The sequence below is a fragment of the Miniopterus natalensis genome, chromosome 13 (assembly GCF_054644295.1).
Source record: "Miniopterus natalensis isolate mMinNat1 chromosome 13, mMinNat1.hap1, whole genome shotgun sequence".
Classification (NCBI taxonomy): domain Eukaryota; kingdom Metazoa; phylum Chordata; class Mammalia; order Chiroptera; family Miniopteridae; genus Miniopterus; species Miniopterus natalensis.
This window is the reverse complement of record NC_142093.1, coordinates 58,512,318-58,529,021: the sequence shown is the minus strand read 5'-3', so window position 1 is coordinate 58,529,021 and position 16,704 is coordinate 58,512,318. Positions and strand designations below refer to the sequence as shown.

Sequence of the window (16,704 nt, the reverse complement as noted above, 5' to 3'; positions counted from 1 at the left end):
CTCGCCTCTGTAGCCTGAGAGTGAGCCCCTGCAGCAGGGGAGAGGGGGCTCTTTCATTCCTGGGCCACCGGATGCGGTGCGGGGGTGGGAGCGCTGTGTGCGGCCCCAAGGGTGGCCCTGCTGCCCCGGAGGCCTCCCCGCCGGGAGGTGCGCTTTATGCTCCCACCCTTTTCTGGGGGCTTTGGGTTCTTGTCCTTTCCACTTTCCCGGCAAAGCAGCTGTCCAACTTGGGTCAAGACCTTCGACGGGTTAGGCCCAGTGCGGACTCCTGGCTGCCCGGCCGCGGGCCCCTGTCCTGAGCTCAGTGACTGCGGTCCCACTTGGTCGAGGCGCTGCTGTCCTTGGGCAACCTCGTGAACCGAAGCCCCAGTCCACTGCCCCAAATACCCGCTCCCCCACGCGTGGGGCTGCTGTCCCCATCGCCCGGGAGTCTGCCAGCCCTAGGGGAGCCTGCTGCGCGGGGACACCCTGGGGAATGCGCTGCCCTGCCCTGCTGGTTAAGTAGGATAAAAATACTGTTGCCTCTGGGATAGACCCTGCTAGACTTTGCTCCGCAGGAAAATTACTCAGCATTTAACTGTTGGGGAGCCAAGTATTGCTGACCCTCGCCGGCCAGCAGCAGCTCCCAGGTGTGTGGGCGCCGGTTCAGGGGCTCCGCTGTGGGCTCTCCTTGCCCAGCGGGCAGGCGCTTCCCCATGTGCGGTTCTCATCGCTGTGGTCACTCAGGGTGGCACCCGAGCTAGGGCAGCTGTTGGACCCTGCGTCTCAGAGGCAGAAACCGTTGTGTTTTTTTAAAATTTAGGAGCTGTTTGATGGGAGTTTATTTTAAACATCTATTTGATTGGAGGATATTTTAATTGTTGTTATTAATACCTTACCAAGTACAAAAATGGAACCAGAAGTAGCTCCCAATGTGAGCTCTTTGAATCCTGGTCACGGGACACACACTGAAATAAAACCACCTGCTAATGGGTTGAGTTACAAGATCTGATTCCAGAGGTGAGAGGGGACCTGGGAAAGCACTAGGAAGACTTGTGTGATTAGACCCTGTCTGTCTAGTGGAGCCCAGCTGCTTGGGAGATGGAGCTGAGGACTCTAGCAGGGCTTCTGGTTGCTAGGCAAGGTTTCAGGCTGGGGTGGGTGTTAGCTGTGGGTAGTTTGCAAGGGAGGAAGTGTGTGTTCAATTTTAAGAGAGCTGGCACCTGAGGGGAAAGACCACTTAAAGCTGCCTAATTATTGTTATGACAATAATACTACCAAAATTTGCTTAGTGCTTCCCGTGTATGTGCAGGCATGAGTCTCTTTCATTGTGTCATTTAATTATCTCAACACTACTAGGAAGTAGGTACTGTGATTATTCCCTATTTAGAAGTGAGAAAACTAAAGTGGAGACAAATTGGGAAAATTTATGGATGGTTACACAGGTGATAAGCTCTGGAGAGTCAGGTGTGGCTGTGACTGGTTACTACATCCCTCAGGGTGGAAGGGTCTCATCTTCCCCAGGTGTCAGAGTCACCTGGGACACTTAAAGAATACTGACAGCCCTGGCCCCTGTCCTGGGATTCTGAATGAGGAGGCCTGCCTGGGTTTTATCAGTTGGGACTGGAGAATGCAGAACCCCCCTGCACTGCTCCACCCTCACCTCATTCTTGGCATTGTTAGGTCCTGAGAGCCTTTTCGACCTAAAGGGCACTGTGGGTTAGGAGCCTTTGCTGTAACACCACAGGCTATGTGGCCCCTGGCAGTGACTCAATAATAAGTGTTCCCATTTTGAAAAAGAGACCTGTGTTTGTGGGGGTGACTGTCTCTGTCACCACTGTGCAGCCTGCCGTTGCTCCCCATCCGGAAGGACTATATCTTTGTGATCTGGTCACGTTCCCTAGTGTCTCATTGGTGTCCAGTGCCCCACCTTTTCCTGCTGGGGGGGTGGGGGTGTTAAGCTGTTTCTTCCCTGTAGTCCCAGGTGGACCCCTACTGTTTCTAGTCACCCACGCCTTACCTCCTTTGGGATCAGTCTTTTCTGGCAACTGCTCTTGGGGTCCTCCCTGCACCTTACATGCATGTTGCTTACCACAAGCATGATGTTTTTTGCTCAGGGTCTTACCCTGCGTGCATCCGTAGGCACCAACTTTATTAGGTGGATGGCTGGTAGATGAGTGAGGACAGATTTTAGGAAACACAGAAAAAAGAAGGCGAGTCCCCCATGGGTTCCCCCATTCAGTAAACACTAACATCACTATGGCAAGTTGGTGAGCCCTGGTGCATGGATCAGCTCAACAAGGCCACGCCTTCATACTGGGTTGGTTTTGCAGACAGGGCCTTGTTGAGCTGATCCATGTACCAGGGCTTGTGTTTGTCTCCTAAGGCTTCTGTGTGTGGCTAGGTGGGTTGTTCCCACCCCATTTAAAGGCTCTCTGTTTATTTAATTGGAAAAACTCCATTTTGTATTAAATCCCAGGAAAGCCCAGCAGTCAGAATTGTACTCCTGTAGACACACCCCTGCTTTGAAATCCCTTGTAGGGTATTATGTGAAAGCAAGATTATTTTATTTAATAGAAATAACACTAAGGCAGTAGTGAGCATGCGAGATGGATTTAGGGTATTTCCTTTCCCTGGTTGACCTATTTTCCACTAGTGCATCCCCTTCCTGAGGGAACTGGCACATATGACTGATATTTGGGAAGGATAGGGAGGTGGTCTGCAGCCTTTGATTTGTGTTGTGGAAATTTGTTCAGAAATAACTATTAAAGTCATAAAGCCTTTCAATTAATCTCAGCTTTGTAGCTTTCTATTCAACAGGTCCATCCAGGAAAATGGTGAAATAAAAATTGAAAGGAAGATTGAAGAGGTTAGTCTCGTCCATATTTTGATTCTATTTTTTCTATATATTATCTACTTTTGTTGCTTTCCTTGTACTGATGTGTTTATTGTAGCAGCTTGATGCTTATCCACGATTTGGAGACAATCTCTCAAAAATGATCCCTGCCCAGCCACAGTGGCTCAGTTGGTTGAGTGTCATCCTGTGCACCAAAAGGTTGCCAGTTCTATTCCTAGTCAGGGCACATACGTGGGTTACTGGTTCGATCCCCAGTTGGGGCACACACAGAAGGCAACTGATCAGTGATTCTCTCTCATAGCGATGTTTCTGTCTCTCCCCTTCCACTCTCTAACATGTCCTCAGGTAAGGGTTAAAAAAAAAGATCCCTTATTTATGGATTTTTTTTTCCTCTCAGAGGAAGGGAGAGGGAGAGAGAGCTACAAACATCACTGATGAGAGAGAATCATTGATCGGCTGCCTCCTACAGTCCCCCTACTGGGGATCTAGCCCACAACCCAGGAATGTGTCCTGACCAGGAATCAAACTGTCACCTCCTGGTTCATAGGTCTGTGCTCAGCCACTGAGCCATGTCGGCCAGGCTGCTCCCTTATTTAATAGGAGGCTTAATAATTCTTGTTATGCTACAGATACATCTTTGTGTCAGTCTTTGTCCATTTTATAAGTCTTAAAGGGAAAAGGAGTTTAAACTTTTATGTGATTTTTTTGGGTGAACCTTTCCAGAATTTCTTAGAGCAAGGGAAGTGATTACCTACCTGTTCAAGGGATGGAGGCCAGTGCCAGCATTCACTCACGTGAGCAGATGCTATAAGGAAAAATGCCCATCTCAGATGCTCAGACTCAGGGTGTCCATAGGCACAGATGGGAAAGTCACACACCTCCCTCACTGATAGCTAGCTCCTCTGGTTGGCAATACACCTTCTATTTTAAAGTAATTTCTTATGTTTTAGTCAAGTAAGTGTAGATATGGATAGGCCATTGTACCGTGCACCTGGGAGGGGATGAGGAGTTCCTCATTTTCATTTGAAGCCAGGTGCTGGATTCCTGGGGAAGCCCTTGTTCTGTCCAAGCTCATGGTGTTAACACACATAGATGGGGATTGCCTCATAGCCTGTGATTTCTCTGCTGGAGCTGATCCCTTGGAGATAATATGCAGAAGCAAGATGTTAAGCTTTTGTGGGCAGCCATTAGGGGGTTTTTCGTTTCTGAAAAGACACCAGTGGTGGTGAGCTGCCTATTTTTTGAGCCTGAACCACCTTTAATATTGTTCATAGTAAGTTGGGAAAGTAAAAAGATTATTTTTCTCAGAGACTTATGCATCTATGGAGAATAATTCCAATGTGCATTTAACTCTCTTGATTTTAGAGTTGTGATTGAAGTGTTATAACTTAATTTCAGACAAGAAGCAAATTATTGGAGGAATTGAAATCTGCCATGCCTATCTGGAACATCAGAGTGAGGGGAAAGTGGTGGAGCACTGTGTTTTTGCTTTAGAACTGATACCAGTTATTTTTGTTTTAGATTGTTGAACCACTTTGAAAATAAGAGGTTTGGAAAAAAGGTATGTATACTTTTTGTTTTGCTTTAGGAAAAGGTTTATGTCTTATATGTTTATCTCAGCTGAGTAATTCCGTAGTATGATAAATATAGGGCACTGTCAAGACAAGAACCTTTTTACCACAAGGTAAATTTTTACTCTAAACTTTGGATGAAGTGTTTTTTAAACCTTTTTTTCTTTTGCAATTAAGAACTATTTTATTTTAAATTATTATTTTTTATTTTTTATTACAGCTCATATACATTATTATATTAGTTTCAGATGTACACCCCAGCAATAAGACATTGCATAGCTTACTAAGTGATCATCCTGATAAATATAGCACCCATCTGACACTGTACGTAGTCATTAGAATATTATTGACTAGCCCTAGCCAGTTGGTTGCAGGCTTGATCCCCAGGGCACGGGAGGGAACCAATCGATGTGTCTCTCTCACATTAATGTTTCTCTCTCTTTCTGTCTCTCTCTCTCCCTCCCCCCTTCTACTCTCTCTGAAAAGCAATGGATAAAACAGCCTTAGGTGAGGATTAAAAAAATATATATATATTATTGACTATATTCCTTATGCTGTATTTTACATCCCCATGACTATTCTGTAACAGCCAATTTGTATTTCTTAATCTCTTCACCTTTTGCACCCATCTCCGAACCTCCTCCCATCTGGCAATCATCAAAATATTCTATATCTCCGAGTCTGTTTCTGTTCTGCTTGTTTGCTTATTTTGTTTTTTAGATTCAACTGTTGATAGGCATGTATTTATTGCTATTTTATTGTTCATTTTTGTAATCTTATTTCTTCTTAAAGAATACCCTTTAACACTTCATATAATCTGGTTTGGTGGTGATGACCTCCTTTAGATTTTTTTGTCTAGGAAGCTCATTATATGTCCTTTGATTGTAAGTAATAGCTTTGCTGGGTAGAATAACCTTGGTTATAGGTCCTTGCTTTTCATCACTTTGAATATTTCTTGCCATTCCCTTTTGACCTGCAAAATTTCTGTTGAGAAATCAGCTGACATAATTATGGGAGCTCCCTTTTAGGTAACTACAGGGTAACTGCTTTTCTCCTGCTGCTTTTAAGATTCTCTTTCTTTAAACTTTGGCATTTTAATTATGATGTGTTTTGGTGTGGGGCTCTTTGGGTTCATCTTGCTTGAGACACTCTGCACTTCCTGGACTTGGATGTCTATTGCCTTCACCTTGTTAAGAAAGTTTTCTGTCATTGTTTTTACAAATAGGTTTTGATTTTTTTGCTTTCTCTTTTCTGCTTCTGGCATTCCCATGATGTGAACGTTGGTTTGCTTGAAGCTGTCCCAAGGCTCTTAAAGTATCCTCATTTTTTTTGGATTCCTTTCTCCTTTTACTGTTCTGATTGGGTGCTTTTTCCTTATATTGCAAGTCACTGATTTGCTTCATGGCTTCATTTACTGTACTGTTGATTTCCTGTAAATTATCCTTCATTTCAGTTAGTTTATCCTTCATTTCTGACTGGTCCTTTTTTGTGCTGTTGAGGTTGTCACTAAGTTCATTGAGCATCCTTATAACCAGCGTTTTGAACTCTGCATCTAGTAAATTACTTGTCACCATTTTTTTAGTTATTTTTCTGGAGTTTTGTTCTGTTGTTTCTTTTGGAACATGTTTGCCGCCTCATTTTGGCAGTGTCCCTCTGTTTGTTCCTATGTATTAGCTTGAGCTTCTATGTCTCTATCTTGGTAGAGAGGCTTATAGATGTTCTGTAAGGTCCAATGACAGAGACTAACTGATCATCCAAGCTGAGCTCATAAGGTGTGCCTTCTGTGTGGGCTGTGTACACTCTCCTCTTATTGAGCCTGGATTGTTCTTCGCATGTCAGTGGGAGGCCTTTACGTGTGAACTGATCAGCTGCAAGGACTGGCCGCAACCACCTACCTCTGTCCTCAGACCGTGGTGGAGGATCAGCAGTACAGGGGCCCACCCACAGAGCAGTACTTACTTCAGCCAGGCTCTGGTGCCCACTTAGTCTGCCCCCTGAGCATGTCACTTATAGAGGTGGTTGAGGGGGTCCTTTAACATGGTATAAAACTGTCCACTGGATACACCTGCTCTGTGGCCTCTCTGTAGGTGCAGGCCAAGGTCAGCCGTCACCTGTGTTCTGCCTGGGGCCATCCAGCATGAGCTACAAAATGATCTGCAGATGGCTGTGACTTGTGCCGGCCTTGGAGGTGCCCTGGTGAGTCAAACCAGTGAGCCAAGACTGGCTGCTGCTACTGCTGGGCCTGTCTCTTACCAAGAGATAGGAGGCTGATACTGCTTGTTTGAGAGATTTTAGGATGATCTGAAGCATGAGCCAAGACAGGCCATTCATATGGAAAAGCCACTGAAAACAGCTTGGGTGGGCCTGAAAGTTGGGCAAGTTGGGACCTCAGGGAATCTCCAAAGAGGTGCAAACAGTGTTAGCCATGTTGACGGCTATAGAACCTGATATAGAACCTGCCTGCCAGCTCTATGGGGGTGTTCTCAAAAAAGGAATAGTGGCCTCTCCCAGCACTTCTATCTGGGAGAAAGCTGCCCCCCCAACTCTCACCCTGATGCCAGACAACTCAGTTCCTACCCATATGTCCCTGGTTCCTTTCAAGCTGCTGTCTCTCAGTGCTGTAGCTCAACAGCTGTGAGTCTGAATTAGTCCCTTTAGAAGTAACTGCCTAGGACTCCTGAAGCGTCTGGCTCACTCACCACACTTCCCACTGTTTTTTACAGCCAGAAGTTCTGGGGACTTCTCCTGGAATTGGAACCCTGGGCTGGGGGGCCTGGTGTGGGCCTGGGACCCTTTATTCTTTAGGGGGGGACCTGTGGAACTGCGATATCCCTCCCAATTTTTATTCACTGCAGGTGGGTGTCTAACCAGCCTGTTCTACATCTTCGCCCCTCCTACCAGTCTTGATGTGGCTGCTTTTTTAATTCCTTAATTGTCGGATTTCCAGTCAGTCAGATTTTAGTCTGTTGTGAATGACAGTTTTTCTATAGTTTACTTGTCAAGAACTGTTTTTCTTTTAGAAGTTGTTTTAATTGATTATTTTAGAGACAGAGAGAGGAAAGAAGAAAGAGAGGGAGAGAGAAACCTTGATGTGTTATTCCACTTCTGTGTACATTCACTGGTTGATTCTTGGATGTGCCCTGATGGGGCAGCCAACCCACAACGCTCTTGCATCAGGACGATGCTCCCACCAACTGAGCCACCTGGCCAGGGCTGTCAAGAACGATTTATGATGAAAGCTATGGATTCTCTCCATCGCGGAAGATCATGGGTGTATGTATGTATGTATGTATGTGTAGATGCATGTGTGGATTTATTTTAATTAATTTTTTCAGGGGTCTTTGTGAAGCCCAACCAAAGATCCTATCTAAAAAGTTCTTCCTCTAAAGACTCTGTGAGTTTGATTCTTACAAACTATGATGATCTAAGCCAATGTCTATATAAAGGTTTTTGTTTTTCCCCATTTGAGTAATACCCAAGTAGTCAGAACATTGGTAGAAGAGACGGTCTGGGTCTGTTGAAATCCTTCTTTTCTAAACCCTGTGCATTCCTAAATTCCAGCAATTTAATTACATTTAAGTGAGGCTGAGCCTGTGTCTTAACTTTTGCAAGGCGGTCAGATGGTTTCTAGCCTATATTAATTATTCTAAGAGACTTATTTCCAAAGCAAGAAAATATTTTAGAGGGTATAAAACCAAGTACCATATGTTAAGTTCTATAAGAAGTTATGGTCTGTGATATCATGTTGAGCCATTTATTTGCTTTTATCACCAAAATACATCAGGAAGTTTTCAGAATTCAGTCCAGGTAATGAGTGAGGCAGTGAAGAATTGTGTCCTACGGTGGGAACTTGATTTAAATCAGATTGCAAAGAAGATTTCTCCTCACCGTTTCCGTTGGTGGTTCTGTTGCAATTTTCCTCTCTGTCTTAAACAGTTGAGCTTCAGGCACTACGACTTTTTCCTTGACTGTATTTGGAGAACTATGTTTCTGGAGTAACAGTTGGGTCTTAGAGGTTTACAAAAGAAAATTGATAACATTCATTAAAGTTTCTGTATTTTTTTTTATAATCAAAATGTGTTTATTCATTTCCTTCTTGTCTTTCATTGGTAGCTTATATGTAGTCAGAAAAACTATTAATGTCAGCTTTTACTGGAATAAAAATTGTATTTTTAACAGATTCAGTTAGTTACAGAATACTCTTATTTGTGCTTTAAATCACTTTTGCCATGATTTGGTGCTGAAATTATGCTGCTTGTATAATTCCATGGGATGAGAGCCAGAATTTCTGCCTTCAATGACTGGCATAATTTGAGATTTTAATTGAAGCTTTAAAAAATAGAAATAACCCACTACAGGCTTTATGTTTGTCCCCCCTAAAAAAATAATCTGTCCACAAGCAATCATTTTATTTAGAGAATAATATTTATTTATCTGTGAAAAGTGAATCAATTAGATTATTTCCCTATAAGGCAATGGCTTACACACATGATATCTTTAAGTTTGAGAATTATAGAATTCTCTTTGATACTTTCTTGATATTCTTTGTAATTTAAAAAAATTGTGATAAACTTGGCACATAATATTTTATCAGTTTAGGTGCACAACTTAATAATTCAGTATTTATGTACACTACGGAGTGATCACCACAGTGAATGTAGTTAACATCTATCCCATGTGCAATTGAACCCCTGCCCCCATTACACCCAAGCCCAAACCCCCTTCCCGTCTGACACACATCAGTGCGTTCTATGTATGATTTTCGTTCTGTTTTTTTAGATTCCACATATGAGTGAAATCACACACAGTATTTACCTTTCTCTGCTTGACTTATTTCACTTAGCATAATACCCTCAGGGCCCATTCCTGTTGTCACAGATGGTGAGATTTCACTCTTATGGCTGAGTAGTATTGCATTGTATATATGCACCACAACTTCTTTTTATATTCATCTATTGTTTTCATATCATGGCTATTGGAAATAATGCTGCAGTGAACATAGGGGTGCATATATCTTTTAATTCGTGTTTTTCATTGTTTTAGGATAAATACCTAGAAGTGGAATTGCTTAATCACATAGTGTTTCTACTTTTAATTTTGGGAGCAGCTCCATACTATTTTCCACAGTGGCCGCTCCAGTTTACTTTTCCATCAACAGTGCACAACCATTCTCCATACCCTCCCCAACACTTATCAGTCTTTTTGAGAATAGCCATTCTGACAGGTATGGGTGAAACCTCATTGTGCCTTTGAGTTTCATTCCTCTGATGACTAGTGACATTGAGCATATTTTCATGTCCCTGCTGGCCATCTGTAGGTCTTCTCTTGAAAAATAACTATTCATTTTCATATACTCTGCAGATTTTTTAATTGGTTGGTGTGTTTTTTTACTGAGTTGTATGAATTCTTTTTATATTTTGTATTTAATCCCCTATCAGAGATATGATTTGCAAATAGCTCCCCTTTTGTTGGTATCCTTTTCATTTTATTGTTGGATTCATTTGCTGTACAGAAGCTTTTTAGTTTGAAACCCTATTTTATTTATTTTTGCTTTAGTTGCCATATATTTTGGAGTCAGATCCCAGAAATAATTGCCAAGACCAATATTAGAGAGCTTACTGCCTGTATTTTCTTCTAGGAGTTTTAAGGGTCCAGGTTTTCGTTCAAGTCTTCAGTCCATTTTGAGTTGATTTTTGTCTGTGGTGTTAGATAGTGGTCCTTTTTCCTTTTTTTTTCTTTTCTTTTTTACATGTTGCACTTCAGTTTTCCCAATACCATTTATTGAAAAGATTGTCTGTTTTTCATTGTATATTCTTTCCTTCTTGTCCTAAATTGATTGACCATATATTCTTGTGTTTATTTCTTGCCTCTATTGTGTTCCATTTATTTGTGTCTGTTTTTATGCCAGTGCCATACTGTTTTGATTGTTATAGCGTTGTAGTATAGTTTAATTATTAGGGAGCATGATGCCTCCACCTTTGTTCTTTTTCAAGATTGCTTTGGCTACTTGTGACCTTTTGTGGATCCATAAAATTTTGGATTGTTTTATTTCTGTGATAAATGTCATTGAAATTTTGATAGAGATTACATTGACTGTAGCTTGTTTGGGGTAATATGGCTATTTTAACACTATGAAGTCTTCCAGTCCATGCACATGGAATATCTTTCCATTTATTCGTGTCTTCAGTTTCTTTCATCATTGTGTTACAGTTTTCAGAGTACATGTCTTTCACCTCCTTGATTAAATTTATTCCTTGTTATTTTATTCTTTTATTGGAGTTGTAAATGGGCTTGTTTTCTGAGTTTCTCTTTCTGGCTACTATTCATTGTTAATGTATAAAAAAGGAAGAGATTTTTGCATTTTGAATTTGTTCCCTGCAACTTTACCAAATTTATTTATTCTAACAGTTTATAGTGGTGTTTAGGGTTTTGTATTTATAAAACATGTCATCTATAAATAGTGACAGTTTTACATCTTCCTTCCCTGTCTATGTGCATTTTATTTCTTTTTTGTACCCAATTGCTGTCTAGAACATCCAACACTATGTTGAATGAAACCGGGAAGAGTGGGCATCCTTGTCCTGTTCCTTGTATTACAGAAACAGCTTTCACCCTTCCAGCATTGACTCTGATGTAGGTGTGGGCTTGCCATTTGAGGCCTTTATTATGTAGAGGTGAGTTTCAACTGTGCCCACTTTATTAAGACATTTTCTTTGTAAATGGATGTTGAATTTTATCAAATGCTTGATATCATCATGTGATTTTTGTCTTTTATTTTGTTAATGTGGTGGATCATGTTGATTAATTTGTGTGTGTGGACCCATCCTGGATTCCCTGGAATTTCCACTTCATCATGGTGAGTGATCATTTTAATGTATTGTTAAACTAATTTTGCTAATATTTTGCTGAGGATTTTTACAAATGTATTCATCAGGTATATTGGCCTGTACTTTTCTTTTTTGTGGTGTCCTTTTCAGGTTTTATAATCGGAGTAATTTAGGCCTCCTAAAATGACTTTGTAAACTTTCTATTCTCCAGTTTTTTAGAAGAGCTTGAGGAACATGGGTGTTAAATCTTTTTTGAATGTTTGAGAGAGTTCATCAGTGAAGCCATCTCTTCCTAGACTTCTTATTTTTTATTTTATTTTTATTTTTTGTTAATCCTCACCTGAGGATATTTTTCCATTGATTATTAGAGAGTGGAAGGGAGGAAAGGATGGGGATGGGAGAGAAAGAGAAACATCAATATGAGGGAGACACATTGATTGGTTGCCTCCCGCATGAGCCCCCACTGGGGCCAGGGGTGGAACCTGCAACCCAGGTTAAGTGCCTTAGACTGGGACTTGAACCCGAGGCCCTTCATTGTGTGGCCCATGCTGTAACCACTGAGCCACCAGCCACAGCTGTTTCTGGACTTTTAAAAAAGTTATTAAAATGTTTTTGGGATATATTGGGGTGACATTGCTTATTAAAAACGCATGTTTCAGGTGTATGATTATATAATACATTATCTGTATATTGTATTGTGTGTTCACCATCCTAGACAGTGTCTCCTTCCAACACCATTTACTCCCCTGCACCCTCTTCTACTTCCCCCTACTACACTTTCCCCCGATATTCACTGTAATGTCTTCTTTGAGTATAAGCTCCGTTGTGTGTGTTTTTAAAATTTATGTTTTTCTTCTCATTGATATTTTTCTTAAAGATAGAGGAAAGGAGAGAGAGAAACATCAATGTGAGAGAGAAACATTGATCAGTTGCTTTCCATATGCACCTCAGTCAGGAATCAAACCCATAAATGGGCTATGTACCCTGACTGGGAGTCGAACTGGTGACCTTGTTATGCACAGGAAAACACTCAACCAACAGAGCGACACTGGCTGGGGCTATAAGTTGTAGTTTTCCCCCTTAATATCTGTACACATTTCATCCCTCTCCTCAACCCTGACAGCTTACAGTCCATACTCTATCTATGAGTCTGTTTCTATTTTGTTTGTTTATTTTGTTCATTAGACTCCACGTGTGAGTGGAATCATATGGTAGTTGTCTTTCTCTAACTGTGTTATTTCACTTTGCATAATGCTCTCCACCTCCATCCATGCTGCTGCAAAGGGTAAGATTTTTGTCTTTTTTATGGCCAAGTCGTATTCCATCTGTAAATGTACCACAGCTTTCTTATTCACTCATCTACTGATGGGCATTTGGGCTGCTTCCAGATCTCAGCTAGTGTAAATAGCGCTTCTATGACCTTAGGGGTGCATAAGTTCTTGGTGTTTCAGGTTTCTTTGTATATATTTTCAGAAGTGGGATCACTGGGTCAAATGGCAGTTCATGTTTAATTTTTTGAGGAAACTCCACACTGTTTTTACAGTGGCTGCACCAGTCTGCATTCCAACCAGCAGAGTAGTAGGGTTCCCTTTTCTCCACGTCCTTGACAGCACTTGTTGTTTGTTGATTTATTGATGGTAGCCATTCTGACAGGTGTATGGTGATACCTCATTGTAGTTTTAATTTGAGTCTTTCTGATGATTAGTGACATTGAGCATTTTTTCATACGTCTCCTGGCATCTGTTTATCCTATTTGGAGAAGTATCTCTTCAGTTCCCTTGCCCATTTTTTAACTGGATTGTTTCCTGATGTTGTGTTGTATGCGTTCTTTGTATATTTTGGAAATTAACCCGTAACCAGATGTATCATTGTAAAATATATTCTTCCGTACAGTGGGTTCCTTTTTCATTTTGTTGGTAGTCTCTTTTGCTGTGTAGAAGATTTTTAGTTGGATGTAGCCCCATCTGTTTGTTTTTCCCTTTGTTTCTCTTGCCCTTGGTGATCTATCAGTGAAAATTCTACTCTAAGTGATGTCTAAGATTTGACTGTCTACATTTTCTTCTAGGATTTTTATGGTTTCATCGCTTACATTTAAGTCTTTTATCCATTTTGATTTTATTTTTCTGTATGGGGTAAGTTGGTGGTCTAGTTTTATTTTTTTGCATGTGCCTGTTCAGTTTTCCTAGCACCATTTATTAAAGAGACTGTTTTTACTCCATTGTGTGTCCTTGCCTTCTTTGTCAAATATTAATTGACCATATTGGCATGGGTTGATGTCTGGGCTCTCTGTTCTGTTTCATTGGTCTATATGCCTATTTTGTGCCAGTTACCAGGCTATTTTGATGACAGTGGCTTTGTGGTATAACTTGATATCCAGTACTATGATTCCTTCCAACTTCTTCTTTCCCAAGATTGCTGTAGCTCTTTGGGGCCTTTTGAATTTCCATATAAATTTTTGAAATAATAGTTCTAGGTCTGTGATATATGCTGTTGGTATTTTAATAAGAATAGCATTAAATCTGTAGATTGCTTTGTGTAGTATCGACATTGTAATGATGTTAGTTCTTCCAACCCATGAACATTGTATATGCATCCACTCGTTTGTATCTTCCTCTGTTTCCCTTTTCAAAGTCCTATGCTTTTCCAAGTACAGTTCTCTTAAATCCTTGATTGATTCCCAGGTATCTTTTGTTGTTGTTGTTGCAGTGGTAAATGGGATTATTTTTTAGTTTCTCTTTCTGAGAGTTCATTATTGGTGTATAAATATGCCATTGATTTCTGGATGTTAATATTGTATTCAGCTATTTTGCCGAATTTATTTATTAAATCTAGCAGTCTTTTGGTGCAGTCTTTAGGGTTTTTTGTATAGAGTATCATGTCATCTGCGAATAATGACTGATTTTCTTCCTCCTTTCCAATTTGGATGACTTTTCTTTTTGTTTTCTGAATGCCATGACTAGGACTTCCAGTAATATGTTGAATACGAGTCATGAAAGTGGACATTCCTGTCTTGTTCTTGATCTTAAGGGAGACACTTTCTGGTTTTGCCAATTGAGTATGATGTAGGTTATAGGTATGTCATACATGACCTTTATCATGCTGAGGTGTGATCTCTCTGTTCCCACTTTGTTGAGAGTGTTTATCATAAATGGGTGCTAGATTTTGTTGAATGCTTTTTCTGCTATCTAATGATATATGATTTTTATCCTTTATTTTTTAAATGATTTATCGTGTTTATTGATTTGTGAATATTGTACCAGCTTTGTGTCCCTGGAATAAATCCCACTTGGTCATGTTGCATGTTCCTAATGTATTGCTGGATCCAATTTGCTAATATTTTGTTGAGGATCTTAGTATCTGTGTTCATCAAGGATATTGGCCTGTAATTTTCTTTTTTGTAGTATCTTATATGATTTTGGAATCAGGACAATGCTGGTCTTGTAAAAAGAGCTTAGGAGCCTTTTTTCTTCTTGAATATTTCAACTAGTTTCAGAAGGGTAGGTGTTCGTTCTTTGGCGGTTCGGTAAGATTTTCCTGTGAAGCTATTTGGTCCAGGACTCTTGTTTGTTGAGAGGTTTTTGATTACTGATTCTGTTTTGTTAGCAGTAATCGCTATATCCAGATTTTCTGTTTCTTCTTGATTCAGTCTTGTAAGATTGTATCCTCCTAGGAATTTATCCATTTCTTCCAGTTTGTCCAATTTGTTGGCATATAGTTTTTCATAATGTGTTTTTATGAAATCCTTTGTATTTCTTTGGAGTTAGTTGTTACTTCTCCTCTTTTATATCTAATTTTATTTATTTGGGTCCTCTTTTTTTCTTGATGAGTCTGGTTATAGGTGTGTCAGTCTTACCTTTTTTGAAAAAATTTTTCTATTGATTTTTAGAGAGAGAGAAAAACGGAGAGGGGAAGAGAAAGAGAAGCATTAATGTGAGAGCTGAATAGTGTTGGATATTGATGAGCTGCCTTCTACACTCCCGCTAACATGGTGATTGAGTCTGCAACCCAGACATGTACTCTGACTGGTAATCAAATCTGCAACCCTTTGGTGCACAAGACGACGCCCACACTAGCTAGGGCAATCTTGTTTATCTTTTCAAAGAACCAGCCCTTGGTTTCATTGATCTTTTGTATTGTTAAACTCTATTTTCTTTTTTTCTGCTCTGATCTTTGTTATTTCTTTTCTTCTACTCACTTTACCAGTTGTCGTTTTTCTAGTTCCTTAACATGAAAAGTTAGATTGTTTGTGATTTTTCTTGTTTCTTGAGGTAGGCCTGTAATGTTATGAATTGCCCCCTGCTGAGGACTGCTTTCACTGACTCTCATAGATTTTGTGTTGTTTTATTCTAACTTTTATTGTTTCAGCATATCCTTAGATTCCTTTTTTGATCTCTTTGTTAACCCATTCATTGTTTAGTAACATGTTATTTAGTCTCCATGTCTTTGTATTTTTCAACATTTTTTTCATTGATTTCTATGTTTTTAAACAATATATATTTTTATTGATTTCAGAGAGAAGGGGGGAGATAGAAACATCACTGATGAGTCATTGATCGGCTGCCTCCGGCACACTCCGTACTGGGAATGGATCCCACAGCCTGGGCATGTGCCCTGACCGACAATTGAACCGCGTTCTCCTAGTTCCTAGGTTGCTGCTCAACCGCTGAGACATGCTGGCCAGGCTGATTTCTACGTTATACTGTTACAGTCGGTGAAGATGCTTGGTATGATTTCAGTGTTCTTAAACTTATTGATGCTTATTTTGTGTCATAACATGTGATCTATACTAGAAAACATCCCATGATCTCTTGGAAAGACTGTATGTTCTACTTTAGGGTGAAGTGCTCAAGAGATACCAGTAAAATCCATCTGATCTGTGGTGTCATTTAAAGCCTCCATTTCCCTGTGGATTTCCTGTCTGGGCAGAGTTAGCCATTGAAATAAGTGGGGTGTTAAAATTCCCTAGTATAACGCTGTCCTTTTATGTCCATCAGTATTTGCTTTAAATACTTAAGGTCTCCTATGTTGCCTTCATACGTGTTTACAAGGACTGTATCCTCCTGCTGGATTGCTACCTTTATCATTATGTAATGTCCTTCTTCGTCTCTTATTATAGCCTTTGTTTTAAAGTCAGCCATGCTGGTTTGGCTCGGTTGGTTGAGTGCTGTCCAGTGCACCTGGCGGTTGCCGGTTCATTCCCATTCTGGGCACATTCTGGTTGTGCGTTTGATCGTCAGTATGGGGCATGCTTGAGGCAGCCAGTCTCATCAATGTTTCTGTCTCTCTCTCTCCCTCTGCCTTCCTCTCTCTGAAATCAACCAAAACAAATAAAAGTAAAATGAACTCCAGTTTGTCAGATATATCGGTATCCCAGCTTTTTTTTCTCTTTCCATTTGCATGACATATCTTTTTCTGTTCCTTTGCTTTTAGTCTATGTGTATCTTTCGTTCTCAGGTGCATCTCTTGTAGA

General features: G+C 40.5%; 1 long non-coding RNA gene across 3 annotated transcripts in view; it reads left to right on the top strand.

Annotated features, from left to right (window-relative positions):
* The window catches only part of LOC148091714 (uncharacterized), a 28,478-nt gene extending 12,012 nt beyond the window's left edge, over positions 1-16,466 (top strand). Inside the window, exons 2-7 of one of the 3 annotated variants that reach the window (XR_015715560.1) lie at positions 2,800-2,848; positions 4,358-4,397; positions 4,894-4,914; positions 11,007-11,081; positions 15,125-15,259; positions 15,747-16,466. This is a non-coding gene — a long non-coding RNA (uncharacterized LOC148091714). The remainder of the gene's footprint in view (positions 1-2,799; positions 2,849-4,357; positions 4,398-4,893; positions 4,915-11,006; positions 11,082-15,124; positions 15,260-15,746) is intronic. The other 2 variants (XR_015715562.1, XR_015715561.1) reach the window with 2 other exon arrangements.
* The last annotated feature ends 238 nt before the right edge of the window (positions 16,467-16,704 follow it).